General features: G+C 37.0%; 1 pseudogene; it reads left to right on the top strand.

Moving 5' to 3' along the window:
- The first annotated feature begins 19,920 nt into the window (after window positions 1-19,920).
- Window positions 19,921-20,607, top strand: LOC100517610 (large ribosomal subunit protein uL13 pseudogene; annotated as a pseudogene).
- The last annotated feature ends 583 nt before the right edge of the window (window positions 20,608-21,190 follow it).

The following is a 21,190-nucleotide window of genomic DNA, read 5'->3' on the forward strand; positions in this document are numbered from 1 at the left end:
TATCCTCATCAGCACTTGATTGTAACAGTATGTTTTAAATAATTTTAATAGTCATGTAATGATATTCATTGTGGTTTTAATATTTATTTTATAGGTCATGATGTTGAACATTTTGTCATGTGTTTATTTGGATCCATATTCTTCTTTGGTGAAGTATCTATTGAAACCTCTATCCCATTTTTTAAAAAGGGATGTTTGTTTTCTTATTATCAAGTTTTCTGAATTCTTAAGATATTCTGGGTCATATCTTTTATCAAATACGTGATTGGCAAATATTTTCTCTCAGTTCATGCTTGTTTTCCTTTCTTGTAACAGGGGAAAGTTTATATTTTGATAAGGTCAATTTATAACTTTTCTCTTATGGATTGTGCTTCTGGTGTATCTAAAATTCCTTTGTCTAACCCACAGCACAAAATTTTTCTCATGTATTTTCTATATTTTATGTTTTAGGTTTTACATATAGGTCTAATTTGGGGTAATTTTTATATAAGGTATGAGGAATGTATTTCTTTTTTTGCATATAAGTATTTAATTTTTCTACCACCATATGTACAATAGACTATCATTTATCCATCAAATCTGCTTTGCACTTCTGTCAGTCAATTGACTGTAGGCATATGGGCCTATTTCTGCAATCTCTTTTCTTTTCTGTTGACCTATGTGTGTTTTACCAATACTGCATTGTCTTTGTTACTGTGGCATTTATAGTAAACCTTGAAATCAAATCATATGCAGCCTTCATTTTTTCTTTTTCAAAAAAGTCTTTTCTTCTAGTTCCTTGCCTTATTCATGTTAATTTTATAATCAGCTTGTCAATGTCTGCAAAATAATCCTGCTGGGAATTTGACTGAGTTCATAATGAACTTATTGATCAGTCTGGGAAGAATTGCCATCCTAATGATATTGAGTTCTCCAGTTCATGAACAACATGATTTATCTCTCCATTATTCAATCTTTGATCCTTTCTTTAATGTTTTTAGTTTTGAAGATGCTGATTCTAAGCTTTTTTTTTTTGTCTTTTCTAGGGTTGCACCCATGGCATATGGAGGTTCCCAGGCTAGGGTTCTAATCAGAGCTGTAGCTGCCAGCCTATGCCAGAGCAACAGCAATGCCAGATCTGAGCTGCGTCTGCAACCTACACCACAGCTCACGGCTATGCCGGATCCTTAACCCACTGAGAGAGACCAGGGATCAAACCCACAACCTCATGGTTCCTAATTGGATTCGTTAACCATTGAGCCATGATGAGAACTCCCTGATTCTAAGCATTTTTGACCTTGTATTTTGTGACTGTGTTAAACATACTTGTTAGTGATAAGTGGTTTTTCATCAATTTCTTGAGATACAGATGTGTGTGTACATATGTGTGTGTGTGTGTGTGTGTATGTATATATGTATATGTATATGTGTGTGTGTGTGTGTGTGTGTATACGTATATGTATATATGTATATTGCTTTTTAGGGCTGCACCTGTGGCATATGGAAGTTCCCAGGCTAGGGGTCGAATCATAGCTGCTGCTGCTGGCCTATGCCACAGCCACAGCAATGCCGGATCTACTGCATCTGTGGTCTACACTGCAGCTCACAGCAATGCCAACTCACAGCAATGCCGGATCCCTGACCCACTGAGCAAGACCAGGGAACGAACCCACATTGTCATGGATACTAGTTGGATTTGTTTCCATTGTGCCACAATGGGAACTCCTAATTTCTTGATATTTTTTAATGTAGAAAATCATATCTGAAAATGTTTTATTTCCTCCTCTCCAATATGTACTCCCTTTAATTCTGTATGTTGCTTTATGGCACTGCCTGGGACTTCCACTATGACCTTGAATAGAAGTGAGAATGGACCTTCTTGTCTTGTTCCTGATCACAGGAAGAAGACATTCAGGCTTCACCACTGGGTATTATGTTAGCCAGAGTTTTGTATGTGTGTATGAATATATGTATGTATTTGGGCAGATGACCATATTAGGGATGTTCTCCAAGGAAACAGAATCAAGAATTCACTCACATGATTATGAAGGCTGGAGTTCCATGATAGGCTGTTGGCATGATGGAAACCCAGGAAATCTAGTGGTTTAATTTCAGCACTAGTCTGAAGGCCCAAGAAGCAGGGAGCCAATGGCAGTCTAAGGGCCGAAAGAGACTGATGTCTCAGCTCAAGAAAACAGGCAGGAAGCAAAAGGGGAAATTTCTCCTTACTCCACATTTTTGTCCTATTCAGGCCCTCAAGGATGATGCCTACTACATTGGGAGGGAGCAACCTACCTCACTGAATCCACTAATTCAAATGCTAATCTTATGTGGAAACACTCTCACATACACATCCAGAAATGATGTTTAATCTGGACATTCCTTGGCCTAGTCAACTGACACACAGAATTAACTACTGCAATGTCGTTTATCAAAATAAAGAATTTCCTTTGTATTCCTCACTCACTGAGATCATAAATGCATGTTGAAACTTTTCAAAGGCTTTTCTGTATTTATGGAGATTATCATATGTTTCTTAATCTTTAGAATGTTGGTATGGTAGATTACACTGATTTTCAGATGTTTGCCCAGCCCTTGCATTTTGAAACAAATATCACCTGTTTATGATATATCTTATACATCATAACCATATATTTCTGGATTCAATTTTTTTATGTCTTTTTGTCTTATTAGGGCCACACCTGTAGCATATGGAGGTTCCTAGGCTAGGGGTCCAATCAGAGCTGTAGCTGCTACCCTATGCCAGGGCCACAGCAACGCCAGATCTGAGCTGCGTCTGCGACCTACACGACAGCTCAAGGCAATGCCAGATCCTTAACCCACTGAGCGAGGCCAGGGATCGAACCTGCAACCTCATGGTTCCTAGTCGGATTCATTTCTGCTGTGCCACCATGGGAACTTCATTGCTGGATTCAATTTGATATTATTTTTTAATCAGTTTATTTTTTTAATTTTTAAATTTAATTTTGTTAGAGTATAGTTGATTTACTATGTGGAATTAGTTTCAGGTGTACAGCAAAATGAATCAAGCAAACATAAATAATCCATTCTGTTTTCCCATATAGGTTATTACAAACTATCAAGTAGATTTTTCTGTGCTATACAGTTGGTCCTCACTAGTCATCTATTTTATACAGTAGTGTGTGTATGTTATTCTCACCCTTCCAATTTTTCCCTTCTCCCAATAATTTCACCCATAGTAACCCTAAGATTGGTTTTGAAATCTGTGAGTTTCTGTTTTTTAAATGAGTTCTTTTATATCATTTTTATTAGAGTCCACATATAAGTGATATCATTTGATATTTGTTTTTATCTGACTGACTTCATTAAGTATGATATTTTGTTTAATGATTTTCGTATCTATGTTTGTGAGGGATATTGGTTTGTAAGTTTAGTGTTGTCTGGTTTTGGTATAAGCGTAATTCTGATCTCATCAAATGATTTGGGAAGAGTTTCCTTTTCTCCTGTTTTCTGGAAGAGATTGTGTAGGATTGTCTTTACTTCCCTTAAATGTGAAGAAATTCCTTTAGTACTTTATTAGGAGTAGGTCTGTTGTCAACATTCTCTTAGTTTTCTTTCATCTGGTGGTATCTTTATTTCACCTTCATGTCTAATGGATATTTTCATTGGCTGTAAAATTTTGGGTTGACAGTTCTTTGCATATCTAAAATATTTGTTTTTGCTATTTTCTGGCATTCTATTTGTTTTATTATTTTTGCTGAGAAAACTGGTCATTCGAATTTATTGTTCTCTAGATGTAATTTATCATTTTCCTCTCACTGTTTTGAAGATTTTTTTCCTTTGTCTTTGGTATTTGTGATTTTGATCTTGATATGTCTGGATATGATTTTCTTTGAGTTTATCTTGTATGGAGTTTTTTTTTTTTTTCCTTGTCTTTTTGGCATTTCTTGGGCCACTCCTGCGGCATATGGAGGTTCCCAGGCTAGGGGTCTAATTGGAGCTGTAGCCACCAGCCTATGCCAGAGCCACAGCAACGCAGGATCCGAGCCGGGTCTGCAACCTACACCACAGCTCACGGCAACACTGGATCGTTAACCCACTGAGCAAGGGCAGGGATCAAACCCACAACCTCATGGTTCCTAGTCGGATTCGTTAACCACTGCGCCACGACGGGAACTCCTATCTTGTATGGAGTTTACTGAGTTCTTAAATCTCTCAATCTATGTCTTTCACTAATTTGGTGATACTTTAGGTAGTATTTCTTCAAATATTGTTTCTACACTTTTTGTTTTCTCTCTCCTTATGGAACTTGAGGGACAAGTACATTAGAACTTTTGATATTGGCCCACAGGTACCTAAAACTCTGTCATATTTTTAAAAAATATATTCTCCTCTGTTCCTGAGATGCGATAATTTCTGTTGGTGTATCTCCAGGTTCCCAGATTCTCTTCTGTTGTCTCCATCCTATTGAACACATAAGTAAAATTTAGAAATTTTACATATTGTATTTTTTAAGTTCTAAAGTTTTTATTAATTTTTAAATCTCTGCTAAAAACCTCAGTTTTTCCATTCATTTCAAGTGTATTTTACTTTGAACTAATAGAGGAATAATCATATTATCTTCTGTAAATTCCAATATTTGAGTTGCTTTGTGCTTGGTAACTTGATTGATTTTTCCCTTGATAATTCATTATATTTTCTTGAATTTTTGTATGTTGAGTGCTTTTGGATATATACTGTACACTTTGAACGTTATGTTTTGAGAGCCTGGGTTCTGCTAAAATTCTCTTGACAGTGTTGTTAGAGCAAGCATTAAATGTACCATAATTTTTTTCTCACCCCATTTAATGGTGTTTGCAATATCAGCTTAGTTACCAAATATTTGCTATCTTGCTTTGGGTCTGTGTCACATATGTGCCATGCAAGGATGAATCAGGGACTAGGACAGTGTCAAGTCTCAAAGCTTTTTCTGCATTGCTTTGGTTCTTCCTTATGCATTCACAATCGAGAGATGAACTCAGGACTTTTGCTGATTTATCCGTAGAATTAAGGAATTCCCTTCTTCAACTCCCTTTTCTATTGGATTCTTCTACACTTTCTGTGTTGCAGAGGACCCTTAGCCCTGAACACTGGCCCAAAAGATTAGGTTTCTTTTGCAGCCGTAGAGTCTGTACTACCACTACATTTATATGGTTGGCATACACTCACAAGTTTATATCTTGTGGGAAAAGTGGAGAAAAATCCTGGGAAATTCAAACTCCTATGGATTCCTTCCTTTAGCTTTGACTGTTCCTCCCCAGTCTGATTTTGTATACTATTCACATCCTCAAGTAATTACTTTCTAATTTTTTCCCGAGATTTTAGCTGTTATCTGTTGGGGAGTTAGGCTATAATAGACTTATACATTTTTGGTTGACAAATACAAATTTTTATAAATGTAATTTTAAGATTACATCTTATAAGATAAATATTCTCTTTATAAATATTCTAAAATTTAGAACTTTTTCTGTTTGTGAACATTCAGGTTTACTTCATTTTGAGGAGTTTCTTCTAAAACATTACCGAGAGCATTATTGAAAATAAACATTTCTCCACATATCTGATTATTTAAGAATAAATTCCTCTAATTTCATTCACTAAGTCAAGGCATATGGGTTTTTACTGCTAAGCCATTTTGACTTTATCTTGTAAGAGATGGGACACATGTGCTATAGTGTCTTTATCTGCTTTGTTCTTTAGACATGAAACACTCATGGCCCTGTGGGGAATGGGCAGAATGAGAAAGAGATGGAAGTGGAGGAATCACTCAAGGAGCAATTACAATGTTTTGAATTAGAAACTACGCACATGAACTAAGGCAGTGATTAAAGAGAACAAGAGGAAGAAATGGCTTGTGAAGTTTTTTTTGAAACAGAATTTTGGTGACAGAGAATATAGGAACCCAAGAGAAGCAAGAATGACCTGGTCTTTGGATGACTCAGCTAGCCAGGGAACAGGAAGCAAGAAGGAGAATAAAAAGTGCTCACTTGGAAAAATGTTGAGGGAGGTGGTACTGCTACAGGAAATCTAGATTTCAGTAGAGATGAGATAAGTGGAATATTCCATGGAAAAATTTGAGGGAACTAGAATACCAGGGCATGGTGGTAAGGCATCATCAAGGAGAAAGCAAAAAGGCGAAGGGGAGGTCTAAACTGAATAGAAATGAGGCCATGGCGGGGGTGGGGGTGGGGGGGGGTGGGAGGTGAATGACTAGAGTTTGAAATTTGGAGAGAGAGATAAAATAACAAAATTAAGGCTCAAAACTCTACTACCCAGTTGATCTGTAGTCAGAGGCATTTCATGGTGGATTCCACTTTGTTCCTCAGATGACTGTGAAAGCATTAATGCCTCAGCAGGAAGTCTGCCTCAGCTTTGCGATTAGGTCACTGGCAGTTGATTTGTCTCTTTAAAAATCCTATCTGGTAACTCTCTAGTAACTGCTTCTGGTTCCCACACTCCTCTCCAGAAATCTGTAATCCCCCTCCGCATCCATATGCTGAAACTTCTGTCACTGGCAAACACCTTGTTGGCACTTAGGAAACTTAAACACTGTATCTGGCAGGTTGTATGACTTCAATAAATTGCTTAAACTCCCCTAGGTAAAGTTTCCTCAGCTGTAAATGAAGAGGCTGGGCTAGAAGATCTCAAAGGTTCTTTGTGGTTCAGTCTTTAATTATATCCCTTAGCATAATCATTTTTGTAAATCTGTTTTATATACATTTGGAGAATATAAATAACACAAGCTGTTTGGTGAGTTATTCATCCAGTTCTTGATCTTGAAACCATTTCATATGCATTATTACCAGACTAAGCAAGAGCTTGCAGACTGAACTATGAGTCTTAGACAGATACTGCTCATGGGCAGATTGTGGGTGAAGAGTTGTAATGGGGAGGTAGAAGCTATGCTAAATCTTTCCAGCAAGCTATAGTCACCAAACTGATGATTTGCAATGGACTAGTAAAACTCTGTAGTAGAGGCAGGATGCATGAAATTCTGAACCTCTAATACCTAAGATGAGGGCAGATCTAACACACACAGCATTTAGGTTACAATTATGATGAAAGAGTAGGAAATAAAAATCCACACACTAATGTGGAAATAAGTCAGTATTGGGGTCTTAATAAGGGCACTCTAGAGATTCTCATGAACTACTCCTTACATCTATACAGCACTTATAGTTAGGTGTGGATCTACTGGATATAAGAGTATTGAAATGATTTCAGGTCCCCTGAGAGTCCTCCCAATATCCTGGTTGCCTGGGCTGCTTTCTTGGGACTTTCTAAACCTCTTTATGATTCAGAAATTAAAGGTTTAATGCCTGGAATACCCCACTCCCATGCAGTGGCTGACCCTGATGTCTGTGTGTGTGGATTATGTAGCTGATTATATATTTCTATTTTAACTCCTGCCCATACTTGAAATGTTTTGTTTTTAAAATTTTTAAATGAATTGCCAACATTAAAACATTAGGATATTTCAGATAAAATCATAATTTCCTATTTTTCTTGATAAATCAGAAGATCTCTTAAAACAAGGTTTAAATTCCAACTTGGCGATGGTTATCAGGAGCTGCAAAGTTATTGCAATCTCAAGATCAATAGAACATTCCCAAACATCAACCCAGACAAAACAAACATGCTTGCGCTTTATTTATTTATCTGCCTTGCTTTTAAAGGGAGGTGACCATATGTCCTGGCTTGCCTGCAATAGTCTTAGTTTACCCCGATGACCTATAATTCATTAATATTATCCCCTTTGCTGTCCAAAATGCGCTGCCGTGGATGAACAGTTACATGGTCATGATATTCAGAGGGATCTGAATTTGTGCCCTCTGACATAGGAAAGTGGTACAGTTAACTATCAAGAATTAAAAAAACCAAAAAGACAACCTATGGAATGGGAGAAAATAGTTTCAAATGATTCAACTGACAAGGGCTTAATATTTAAAATATACAAACAACTTATACAACTCAACAGCAAAAATGCAGAAATGGGCAAAAGACCTGAATAGACATTTCTCCAAAGAAGATATACAGATGGCCAACAAGCACATGAAAAAAATGCTCAACATCCCTGATTATTAGAGAAATGCAAATCAAAACTACTATGAGGTACTACCTCACACCAGTCAGAATGGCCATCATTAATAAATCCACCAATAACAAATGCTGGAGAGGGTGTGGAGAAAAGGGTACCTCCTACACTATTGATGGGAATGTAAATTGGCACAACCACTGTGGAAAATAGTATGGAGGTAGCTCAGAAAACTAAATATAGAACTACTTTCCTTGAAAAAGACAAATGTACTCATGTGTTCATTGTAGCACTATTTGCAATAGCCAAAACATGGAAACAACCCAAATGTCCATTGACAGATGAATGGATTAGAAGATGTGGTACACATATATAATGGAATACTACTCAGCCATAAAAAACCAAAATAGTGCTATTTTCATCAACATGGATGGAACTAGAGACTGTCATCCTAAGTGAAGTAAGTCAGAAAGAGAAAGACAAATACCATATGATATCATTTATATCTGGAATCTAATATATGACACAAATAAACCTTTCTACAGAAAAGAAACTCTTGGGCTTGGAGAATAGATTCGTGGTTGCTGAGGGGAAGGGAGTTGGGTGGAGTGGGAATCTGATGTTAATAGATGCAAACTCTTGCCTATGAAGTGGGTAAGCAATGAGATCCTGCAATATAGTACTGGGAACTATATCTAGTCACTTATGATGGACCATGATGGGGGGTAATGTGAGAAAAAGAATGTATATATGTATGTGCGACTTGGTCACTTTGCTGTACAGTAGAAAATAATGTACAAAAATAATGTACAAAACACTGTAAACCAAATATAATGAAAAAAATAATCATTTAAAAAAAGGAATTTGTATGCTTAAATAATACTACTTTAGATTTTGGATATAATCCCTTATATGCAATTTTATTAAGCACCTAGTAGCAAGACACTGTTTTAGAAGCTGGGGATAGAGCAAAATCAAGAATAGACATGCTTTCTTTTCTTAAAAAATATGAATTCTATTGGAAAAGCTAGAGAGGTATATCAGAGCGAATGATGAGTAGTAACTTTGAAAAAATACAGGGTTTTGTGGAACCATAGAGAAGAACCTAAACTTGCCTATACAAATAAGGGAAGCCTTCCAGAAAGAAGCAGAGATCTGAAGGATGTTAAGGATTTCTTAGGTTGGAGAGGAATAGGTTGTTCCAAAGAGTGGGAACTACATACATGAAGGTCTTACCATGAAAATGTGGCAGGTCAGAGAATGAGAGAAAAAAAATCTGTGTCACTCTAGAATAGGTTGGTATAGGAGAAAGAAATAAGGAATGAAACAGAAGCGTTAGGAGGGTACTTGCAAGCTATGTTAAAGAATCGATCATTTATTACAAAGACAGTGGGCAAAGATTTTTGGTAGGGAGTGGAAGAACCATATTTATGTTTAGAAAGATCATTCTAAAGCAGGTTGTAAAGTAGATGGGAACTTAAGAGACAGTTCCAGTAAGGCAGGGAAATACTGGTAATAGGGCCTAGGATAGAGATAGTGATGTGAAGGAAAACGGGTATCCCAAGAAGTATCTAAGGGATAAACTGGCAACATGGAGAGTTTGAGTAAATATTGGAGGAAGGGTGTAGGGAGAAATAGAGGATATCGCCTAGATTTCTGAAGTGAAAATGAAGTAGATGGAGCTGTCTTTCATTGAGGTGGGGAAGACTTGTGAAAAAAAGTAGGTTTGGGATGGGGGTGGTGGTGAGTCAGTTTTGGACAAACTGTGGAGTGCAGTGAGACACCTAAGTAAACATGTCCAATAGGTAGTTGGATATATCTTGGGTTGGACTTTAGGACAAAAGGACAGTTTTGAAACTCTAGGTTTATGAATGATGTATAGATGAGAACAATCTTGATACATCTTATCGATGGAAACAATCATGATATAATGTGCTAAGTGTTAGAAGAATGCGAGAAGTACTAGCAGAACATTATTTCATGAGAGAAATACATATTATTTACTATGTGTAAAACACAAAATTGGAAAAGTTGGCTATGAAAGATTAGACTGGGTAAACAGTAGAGGAGGTCATGGGATTGAGAGGGCTTTGTTTCAGACAAATGACATGGTCATGTTTAAATGTTGACAGAAAGAAACCAGCAGAAAAAGAAGCTGAAGATCCTGGTTTTAAAGCATAAAGAACAGGATAAAAGGAGGCTGAGAGGAGTTGAGAAAATAGAATTAACAACTCTACTTACTGAGTTAAAATTCTTTTCTTGATCCGGAGGGAGTATCTCTTGTTAATTATGAATTTTTTGATTACCTTTTTAATTAATATTATACCACATACAAACAAATCTAGCGCACCTAAAATCTATTTACCAACAATCCTCTCCTCTGTCAAAAATACATTTTTTTCATCTGAGCTTATCATCTGGTTCAGCATATTGATGACATCGTTAATATTTTATAGAGTTAAATATGCTCACTTGGAATAATGCTGGCTCCATTAACAGCAATTTTCCCAGCTCCTCCCTTGTTCCCCCCCAGATTATTGAAGGTAGCTCTCAGGTTTTGTCAGGACAGTCTCTCTAATGCTCACATCACCTGTTCTTACCACTACTTCCTGAATTCTTATTAAGTTTATATGACAGCGCATACACAGCGCATATGGAAATGAAATCAAAGCATCTTTCTTTGTTTCTAGAAGCCAGGAGGTAGAACTTAAATCACTAACTGACCTCTGTTCTTATTTAGGCATTGAAAGGTGACTTCATTTTTTGGAGAGTAACCAAATCAACAAGCTACTGTCAGTTTTGGCAAGATATCAAATAAAGGAAACCAAAGAGAATAACATCACTTTTACACTAAGTCCTTTTTTTCAAGGAACTCAAGGGACATCACATGTATACACTCATTAATATCTCAGAATTTTCTTATAATGTGGAAGCATTTTATAATTAGAGCAAGGAGCTATTTGAGTAGTTTCAGAAAAGTTTACCTGTATAACCCAAACTGGAATAAGAATCCATTAACTCCTTCGATGGCTTAACATTGGTTACCTTAATTGAGGAAGTTCACATGCTAGAACATAAAGATCAGTGAGAAAATTAAAAGAACAAGCAGTATTTTGCTTAAACATCACTGAGTCATTGAAGAATAAATTATATTTTTGTACCTTGTTCAAAGTCTCCTGGTACCATCATGCAAATGGTTCCTGTTTTCTGGAATAATCTGTTCTTATCCCTTGATGTATCCAGAAGGAAATGGAGGCAGGTTCTAGAATCATATAGATGTGGATTCCATTCCCAGGTTGGTCACTATGGTATCTTGGATATTCTATTTTTTTTTATATATATATATATATATTTTTTTTTTTTTGTCTTTTGTCTTTTTGTCTTTTGTTGTTGTTGCTATTTCTTGGGCCGCTCCCGCGGCATATGGAGGTTCCCAGGCTAGGGGTTGAATCGGAGCTGTAGCCACCAGCCTATGCCAGAGCCACAGCAACGCAGGATCCGAGCCACGTCTGCAACCTACACCACAGCTCACGGCAATGCCGGATCGTTAACCCACTGAGCAAGGGCAGGGACCGAACCCGCAACCTCATGGTTCCTAGTCGGATTCGTTAACCACTGCGCCACGACGGGAACTCCTGGATATTCTATTTAAGACTAGTTCTTTAATTTGTAGAATGTGGAAATACACTCTCCCACACAGTTGCCGCAAACATTAAATAAGATTATGATAGGGCCTGACACATGATGGATCTGTTTTCTTCTTCCAAATGGAAATTAAATGCCCAGGGTAATGCACTTTCTCCCTTTCCTCATACCTCTATCTTCTTGTGTTCCAGATAATCACTGTTCTTTACATAATCCCAAATCCATAGTCCCTACTCCATCTCTGATCCTTTTATCATTCCACATTTATATAACATCTGTATAAGGACAAGTAGGGAGTATTACTTTTAGGAAGCCAGAGCCCAAGTTTTTGAAAATGATATCTTTCATCTTTCTAAAACCATTTTTAGCAATAGGAGGTCAAATCTCTTGTTAAGTTATACCACATCAGCAAATTAAAGGAAAATTTAGGTTCATAATTTTAACAAGAAAGATATACAGTATTGTATTTGTTACATTGATTTGGCAATGATTTTTAAATCTCGCAAATAAAATACATACTCAGTAATTCAGAAATGAACTTGAAAGTTGTTTATATTTCTCTAGCTTCCCCCCCCCCCCACATTGGATAGTGGAAAATTGATACTAAAAAAAATCCCTTTCTGAGTGATTTCAAATTTCTAGAATGATTGCTTTGGTAAATAGGGTTTGTTTGTTTTTCGTTTTGTGTTATTTTTTTAAACTTACATTGAAAGTTCTTAATTTTACTTTTGAAATATTATCTCTAAAGCTAGAAAACCCAGCTACCAGAAGAGAGAAAGAGGGTGCTTTTCTACTTAATATAAAAATCCCTTTCATATCAGCCATTTGAGGGATGGAGATGGAATGGAAGGCATAGCAAGCCTAACAACGATTGTTTGTTTATAATTTCTATCAGATAAAGGAGACTCATCATTCATCCTGATCCACACCATTGCTGTCTCCTATGCAAGTGGATTTTTTTTAACACCCACGGGTCATAAAATTGTATACCAAAAATAATTAAGTATTAAGGTGTTTTTTTAAGCTTTTGTTAACATTTTTCCTGTACTTGTAAATCTCACAGATAATAACCAGATTATAGTCCTCACTTTTGTGCCTACTAGAGTGTGAATTGATTGAGATAAAAAATCTTTTGGCACTCAGTAATTTTGTACTTATAAGAGTTTTTCAATAAATATTTTGTGACTGAATGAATAGATGGATAAATAAGTGAATGAAAGCATTAATGACATTAATACTGAATATTTATTCACCAACTTTAAGAATTCCTCATTGGCAAAAATTCCTATATTTTTCCAGTCATGCCAGCCTATTCAGAGGAAGGGAAAGAGGAGGAGAAGAGAAAGAAAAGACAACTATAGATAATAGAACCAGCAAAATCTCTAAATATCTTTATATTTCAAGGAACTATCAGCTCTTCCTTTTGGCCTTTTCCAGAATAACAAGAGTTTAGAACTGGCTTTACTCATTACAGCTGTTATTGCAGGGGAGGAAAAGAGGCATATCTCTACCTGAAACACCTGCACATCCACTCAGTCTATTTGTTGGACTTACTCCTAAAATAACGCTTTTGAATAATTTGTAATCATTGCTTTATCTTCAAAGCATATGCAGGCATTTAATTATAGTGTACAGTGATTTGGGAGTTTTGTTTTGGTAAATAACTTGCCAATCAGGGGACGGAAACCTGAAAATTTAAGTCTCAAATGGTTTTATAATGTGGAAAAATGACTAATTTATAAGAAATGTTTACAACAATTACACAAACACTTGACCTAGTAATTAGTTTCAGACAATCATCTGCTTTAAGGGAACATAGATTTGTCTAATTTCTCACCATATTAACAAGACTGTATATTCAATGAATCAGAAAATATGGGCTATAAATTGTCTTAAGAATAGTTACTGCTGCCTTTTCTCAGGCAGATTGTTCTAATGCCTGTCCAAACGTCTTTAAATGGAATGTATTATCTTAGTATTACATTCAAAATATATGGAACTGACTATTGAACAATGCTGAAGTAAATCTAAATATAATTTTTACTTGGCTCTCTCTATCCGTGGATTCATTTGTGTGGTACTGTAGTCTTTACTATTGAAAAAAATCTGTGGAGAGTTCCCACTGCTCAGCAGAAACAAATCTGACTAGCATCCATGAGGACAAAGGTTCAATCACTGACCTCACCCAGTGAGTTAAGGATCTGGCTTTGCCGTGAGCTGTGGCGTAGGTCACAGACGTGGCTCGGATCTGACATTGCTGTGGCTGTGACGTAGGCCAACATTTATAGCTCCAGTTTGACCAACCCCTAGCCTGGGGAACCTCCATATGCTATGGGTGCGACCCTAAAAAGCAATAAAGAAAAAAAGAAAAAGATCCACATATAAGTAGACCCTTGAAGTTTAAACCCATGTTGTTGAAGGGTCAACTGTACCTTAATTTTTAGATTTTTATGAAATTCTATATCTAATCTGTATATATGTGATTATATATACATCTAGTTAATATACTAGTTATGTGCAGTTATTTGTCTGTGGTCTGTGAATATCAGCTTTCCATGTCAATGATCTACCTTTTTTGAAGTAACTCATTTCTTTGGTTGAATGATGTCTCTGTTTTAAAGAATACAGTATGTGTTTTTGTAATGGGACTTTTGTCCCAGAAATTGATAGAATGTATTTAAAGCTAGAGTTCTTAGATAGTTCTGGAGGACTTGGAGCTAAAAACATATTTTTTTTATATTTGTGATTGCAGAATTTTCCTTTGATATGTGTACTGCTATATTAAGGCACACTATGGTGATTTCTTTTAAATATTTATAAGAGATTTATTTATTGGAAACAATGCTTAGCATAGCACTTTGAGTTTTTCTGGGCAGATGAGGTGAACAAAAAAACAAAATCTTTAGTGTGAAGGGAACTCCTTACACCTTACTTACATTATATAGCATTGCTGGGAAAATACAGGGGTCCAACTCTTGGTTACATCTTCACAACCTGGACCAGTTCCCTGTTCTCCTTCCTTGCTTCCCAGCTGCCTCAGTGATACAACTTCCCTTTTTTTATTAAAACTCTCACTGTGCAATCTATTTCTTCAGAGCTGCCTGTACCCATTATTGCTTATGAATGTTGGCCTTGTACCTTGACTTGTTCAGTTCTATCAAAAACAAATATCCAGACCCTTTCCTCTTAAAGATTTTGGCCAGAGAATAGCTTTGAGTAAAGCAGAACCTGGTAAGGGTCACCTTGGGGGGCATTTTCTCCCAGCTCATTACAGTGTAGATAGTAATTAACTATGCTTTACCTTAATTATCACAATGGGGAGGTGATTGTTTCCCCTACTTTACAGATGAGGAAGAGAGAGCAAGGGTGGGTAATAGATTTGCCCATTAATCTGCTATGTATTAGCACTTGAGCCCAGTTATCTGACTTCTAAGTATGAAACTCTTTGATACAAATGTATATTTGTTTTTTTGTGTGTGTCCTTTGGAATCTCTTCCTTTGAAGTGTAATCTGTGGTTCTAAGTAGTACATAATATTTTCCAGGCTGTGATAAGCGTAACCACGTCTAGAAGCTTACAAGTGGTCATGTGCTTTTCTTTCTTTCAGAAACATCCCTAAAATTCTAGGTGAATAAAATGTTACATTTAGGAGAAATTTTAGATTAGTTCAAGTCAAGGAAAGAGAGAGAAATACAGCTGAGGTCAGTGGGCATAAACTCTCTTCCAGGATGTAGAAAAGGAGCAGGTGGTGGTGGGGAGCACTGGCTGGCAATTAGCTTCTGCCATTTGGTTCCTTGGTGAGTCTGCTCCGGGTTCCTAAAATAGAAAATTTTAAGCAGTAATGTGGATTGTGGAGCCTGAAGAGAAGTACTTAAAGTACAGTGCCCACATAGACCACAAAAGAAGCCCTTTTCTTCCTCAAACACATGGAGTTTAACTTCTTTTTTGCCTTGTATTTTCTGGCTCCATCTGAGTGGCAACCCTGGGGGCAGTAGCATTGTCAGGAAAACTTCCCTGACAGCAAGGAAGAGGACTGGGGTTAGGAGCTGGGGCTAGGGTGGGGCAGGACCAGATTCTCTGGAATCAAGACTATTTTTTTTTCATTGCCCACAAAATCATCTCAGAAAGTCTCAGTTAATGCAATTCAACCCTCAAGCATTTAAACCAAATATTTACTCTCATGGCAATTACTATGCAATACAGTAACCAATGATTTCATATAGCCTAAAAAATGGACCATACAATTTTCATAGTTGCATATCATGCTCAAACATTGCAGTGGTGCAGTATATGATGAATTTATTAAATAAATGTTCTTATACTGTGATTTTCAGTGTTTTTTAAAGCAGTATCTGCATCTACCTAGTAATTCCTAAGAGTTTCTTTGTTCAAAAAAGTTTTTTCTTTTAAAATATAAAATATCAAAATAAAAACACATGCACAAATTATAATTAATAAGGATAAAACATTTAAAATTAATGAAAAATGAAAAATTCCCACCATTCAACAGCTCATTTTTCATCTAGTTGGTATATTAACCATGTCTTTTATTTTCTTTATTCTGATGCTTTGACATCTGGGGCCTTGGAGGAACATCTGCCTCCCAGGGTTAGCCAATAGCTAAAAACAGTAAACAATTCACCTGTGAGTATACTTTTCAAATACAAACAAACCAGTCCAGAGTCTCTTTTCAAATACAAACAAACCAGTCCAAAGTCTCTTTATTGAGGTCTCACACTCTGGACTACTATCCACCTGCCCTAATTCTCCCACGGACCAAATAGTTAAGTGTAGCCCCTATGCCTCAGAGCCTGATGCTAAGACTGCTTACCTTGTGTTACCCCCTTTCCCTCATGAAAACCACAATAAAGGCCCTAACCCACAGTTCCTCCCTCTCCCTCTACCTCTCAACCAACCCTGCGGCTTCCCCATGTGGTTCTGCATGGTTTAGTGTGCCCCTTCCTCTTAGGAATTGTGAGCAATAAGCTATCTTTTCAGTGGCAATCACTTCCTGATCTATTGGCCTTATTATAACTCAGGTTTTCTATTAATACCCTATATTTTAAAACAGTTGGCATTGTAAAGAAGTGGTACAATATTTCCACTCCCTACTTTGTATCCTGTGTAGAGTAATCAGACCCTTGGCTGCTTCTGCTCTCTCTGGTGTCCAAGTGTATTATTATGTTTCTTTCTGAGACCAAATTTCTTTAATGGTGGGGACGTTTTTCACTCCATCTATGCAGAAGGAGAGGACAGAAAGAATGTGCACTATGTCTACTGCAGAGTGTTATCAACAGAAGCCTCCTAAGGAATTTTAGAAACCTTTGTACCTCTAATGATTGAAAATGAGTGAATATTTGCCATCACCAGCAAAAATGATATTAATCACTGATATTTAGAAGAAATTTCAGACCATTAAGGAACATACTGGAATGAAGAAATCAAGTTGGGGGCCTACTTTCTCAATACATGATTCAAATTGAATTGGGTTACAAGGAATCAGAAAAAAATAAGTATGATGCCTAGAATCAGGATAAAAGCCAAGAGAAGGAAAGCAGTAAGTGAACTTTGAAGAAGAGCTGCTTGACTATGGATGAAGCTGTCCTTCTCTTTGCCTTTTGTAGAGATCACCTTTGTTGTAAAGCACTATTTGGGACTATGCTTATGGGAGTGACACTAGTGGAAAGATTAAGAAAAAGGAAAGATTGAGTTCCCTGGTGGCCTAGCAGTTAAGGACCCAGCATTGTCATTGCTGTGGTGTGGGTTTGATCCCTGGCCTGGGAAATTCTGCATGCTGTGAGCAGGGCCAAACAAACAAACAAAACAAATACAGATTTACAGCTTTATGAAGATACAGTGAGACTGATCAATATAATTAACTTGGGAGCCTAAACACTTATTCCAAAGACATTGCCCATGGGCTCAAATATTGTCCCCCAAATTACTAGCAATGTGAATAAGATATATTGTATAAACTCTCCAAGCCTCAGTTGTGTGATCTGGAAAAAGATAAAAATGCCTTAAATACACAGTTTGGGTCAAAGTTACCAAAAATTAAGAGCAACTAAAGGATAACCAGATAACACAGTGTTGCATATGTAGTAGGTACTTAGTAAATCTTTCTTTTCATCCTGATTATAACATTAACCAACTGTATGAGCATAAGTAAATTGCTGGATCTCTGTACTTCACTTTCTTCAGGATAATAATAGAACCCACTTAATATTTTGTTGTGAGGATTAAATGAGGTAATACATGTAAATTTGCTTTTAAAACTACTTGTTATAAGTATTAAATAAGGCCCACTATGTATTTATTTTCTTCTTTTGGAATTGCCTCAGGAAAATGTGGTACATTCTTTTTAAAAATCTGAGTGGTTATCTTCAGAAGTGGATCTGAATATTTCTAGATAGACAAATGTTCCTATAAAATAATGTCCTAAATACTTGTGTGGCTTATAATAATTCTTAAATTGGAAAATTAAAATGCTGATACTAAGAAAGAGACAACTGTAGGCATAGGTCTAATGGGATAATAGTCTTAGTAGATTCTTACACCACAAAAAGTAATTTGGAAGATGCAAATGTCAGAATGTTTAAAGGAGAGGGTTTGGTAAGGCCAAGTTTTTAATGATAAAACATTGAGAAAGAAGGACTAATGTGCTGATCAAGGCTCAGAATTTAGAGGCCAGGGGAAATTGTATGACTCTTTCTAGGGTGCATATAGAGGGAAGGAGTAAAGATAAGGATACCCAAATAATGAATGGAAGAAGAAGGGCTCTTGGTGTTGCTCAGTTTGCTACGGCTGCCATAATAAATATCACAAACCAGGTGACTTAAGCAATAGAAATTTATTGTTCCACAGTCCTGGAGGGAGAAGTCCCAAGATGTAGGTGTTAGCAGAGTTGGTTATTTCTGAGGGTTGTGAAAAAGAATCTGTTCCATGTTTCTTGCCTGGCTTCTGTTTTGCTGGTAATTTGGGGGCATTCCTTGGCCTACAGAGGCATTTCTGTGCTTCATCTTCAATCTCTACCTTCATTTTCACATATGTTTTCCTATGTGTATGTCTCTGTAACTAATATTCCCTTTTAAAAAGGATTCTGGTCAAAGTGTATTAAGACCAACCCTGATGACTTCATCTTAACTAATGATGGCTGCAGTGGCCCTATTTCCAAATAAGGTCATATTCTGAAGTACTGGGAGATAGGAATTTAATGTATGAATTTGGAATTGGGAAGACATAATTCAATAGATAACACCTTTGTTCAGGTAAAATTAGATGGTGGTGGTACTGAGGGGGGGTCCACTGGAATCTTGAAATTAAGCAGAAAATGGATTCTCCCATCAGCCCAAAACTAACTCAAGATTGTTCCTCTGACTCTAGTGTAAATCTATCCAAGATTTATGCACCTGATTTGAGGAAATTTGAACTTAAGTTATAATTTAAGTGCATGTTTCTATGCATTTTAGCCTTGATAATTAGGAAGCAGGCTTTGGTATCTGAAGCCAGGTGTCCCTTATTTGATCTCACTTCATAAAGTAATAGTATTAAGATCTCAAGATTGCTGCTGCTAGGAAATGGATTGTAATAGCAGTAGTCCAGTTGTCCTATATCTTTATAGAGTTAAGTGTAAAAAGTTCAGAAAACAGGATGGAATCCATCAACCAGCTTTTAGAAATCATCTGGTTCCTTGTTTTCAATTTACACATGAAATCACTGACATTTCTTATCTGCCAGGGTGACACAGTGAATGTGAGCGTTGAACTAGAATTTGGGACTCCAGTGGTTATAGTTACTCTGTAACACTTTCTCAAAGGGTTAACATAAGAGATTCAGACTTGCAATGCTGTAAACTCCAACAGAAAGCATATCTCTGAGCTATAATTACTGGAAGATCTTTAGATTATTCAAATGAATGAGGCAGTGTGAAGGACAGCACCGTGGTGATCTACAATCTAGAAAATACACAAGGGAGGACATTTAGAAGAACCCCAGGGAATGCTATAAAATCAAGCACCATAAAAATACTTCCTCATATTTTAATTAGATTTATATAAATGTTTTGATGGGTAGAATACAATCAGAGAGATAAGGATAACTTCATTTTGTGCCTTTTTAAAAATAAAACTCGAATCCAGGAAAAGTAAAACAAAAACACTTTTTGTTAGTCAAGCCCTTCATTAGACAAGTTCAAGCTGCCAGAAAGAAACTTAATTACATTTTCCCAGGTGACTGCCAAAGATGGTGGAAGGGCAGCAGGTGCTGGTGCTCCATGGCTGAGGCTGGCTATCTCCTGGGCTGCCTGGCAGCCATCATAGCCAAGCAGGTGCTTCTGGGCTGGAAGGTGGTAGTTGTGCCCTGTGAGGGCATCAGCATTTCTGGCAATTTCTGCAAAAACAAACTTAAGTACCTGGCCTTCCTTCACAAGAGGGTCGACACCAACCTGTCCGGAGGCCCTTACTGCTTCCCAGACCCCAGCCACATCTTCTGGTGGATGGTGTGAGGCATGCTGCTGCACAAGACCAAGCTAGGCCAGGCCGCCCTGGACCACTTCAAGGTGTTTGATGGGATGCCTCCATGCTATGACAAGAAAAGGCAGATGGTGTTTCCTCTAGCCCTCAAGGTGGTGTGTCTGAAGCCTATGCAGAAGTTTGCCTATCTGGGGTGCCTGGCTCATGAGGTTGGCTAGGAGTACCAGGCAGTAACAGCCACCCTGGAGGTGAAGAGGAAGGAGAAGGCCAAGACCCATTACCGGAAGAAGAAACAGCTTGTGAGGCTACAGACGCAGACCGGAAAGAACATAGAGAAGATTGACAGATTCATAGAGGACCGCAAGACCCATGGATTCCTAGTCTGAGCACAATAAAATTGACTGTTTATTCTTAAAAAAAAAAAAAAAGAAAGAAAAAGAAAAGGAAAAAAAAGAAACTTAATTACAGAAAAAGAAATTGATAATAAAATACGAAGGCCCTTAAAAATGTATTTCCAAATCATAAACGTTGAAAGTATTCATTTAAAGGAATTTTATTGGCAGCCAAGAGCTATAGGACTATTTCTAAGTGTTTCTGGAACATTTCTAATTAGATATAAGCAGAAATTATGTTCCCTTTGTCTGTTTTAAATGGCTCTGGTACTTTCACATGTGAGGGGGTGGAGGGAGAAAATACTGTGGTAATATCCAATGGCAGAATGGTAATGATGCAGACTAAAGGCTGGGTGGGATAAGCAGTTGGAGCCAGCATGAAAGCCAGTCCCTATACGTTTGGAAAAAGAGTCTGACTTTGCAGTTAGTTGGGAGAATCCAGAAGTTTACAAGAGAGCCTGAGATCAAGTGTGGACAGAAGTAGATTGTGTTTAAGTATATGTTTAGGGACAAGGTTTTCTTTTTAAGCATTCTGAAAGCCTGTAGAGGTGACTCTGAAGCACTGTCTGGCTTGGAAAGCACTATTTTAATCGTAAAAGTTCATACTCTTCTTATGAAATTAGAAAATTTGGGAAAACTTAAAAAAAG

Source organism: Sus scrofa, chromosome 13 (assembly GCF_054392235.1).
Source record: "Sus scrofa isolate SSC_HxYL_T2T_F1_AM1 chromosome 13, Sscrofa_HxYL_maternal_Yorkshire_Landrace_v2.0, whole genome shotgun sequence".
In the NCBI taxonomy this organism is placed as follows: domain Eukaryota; kingdom Metazoa; phylum Chordata; class Mammalia; order Artiodactyla; family Suidae; genus Sus; species Sus scrofa.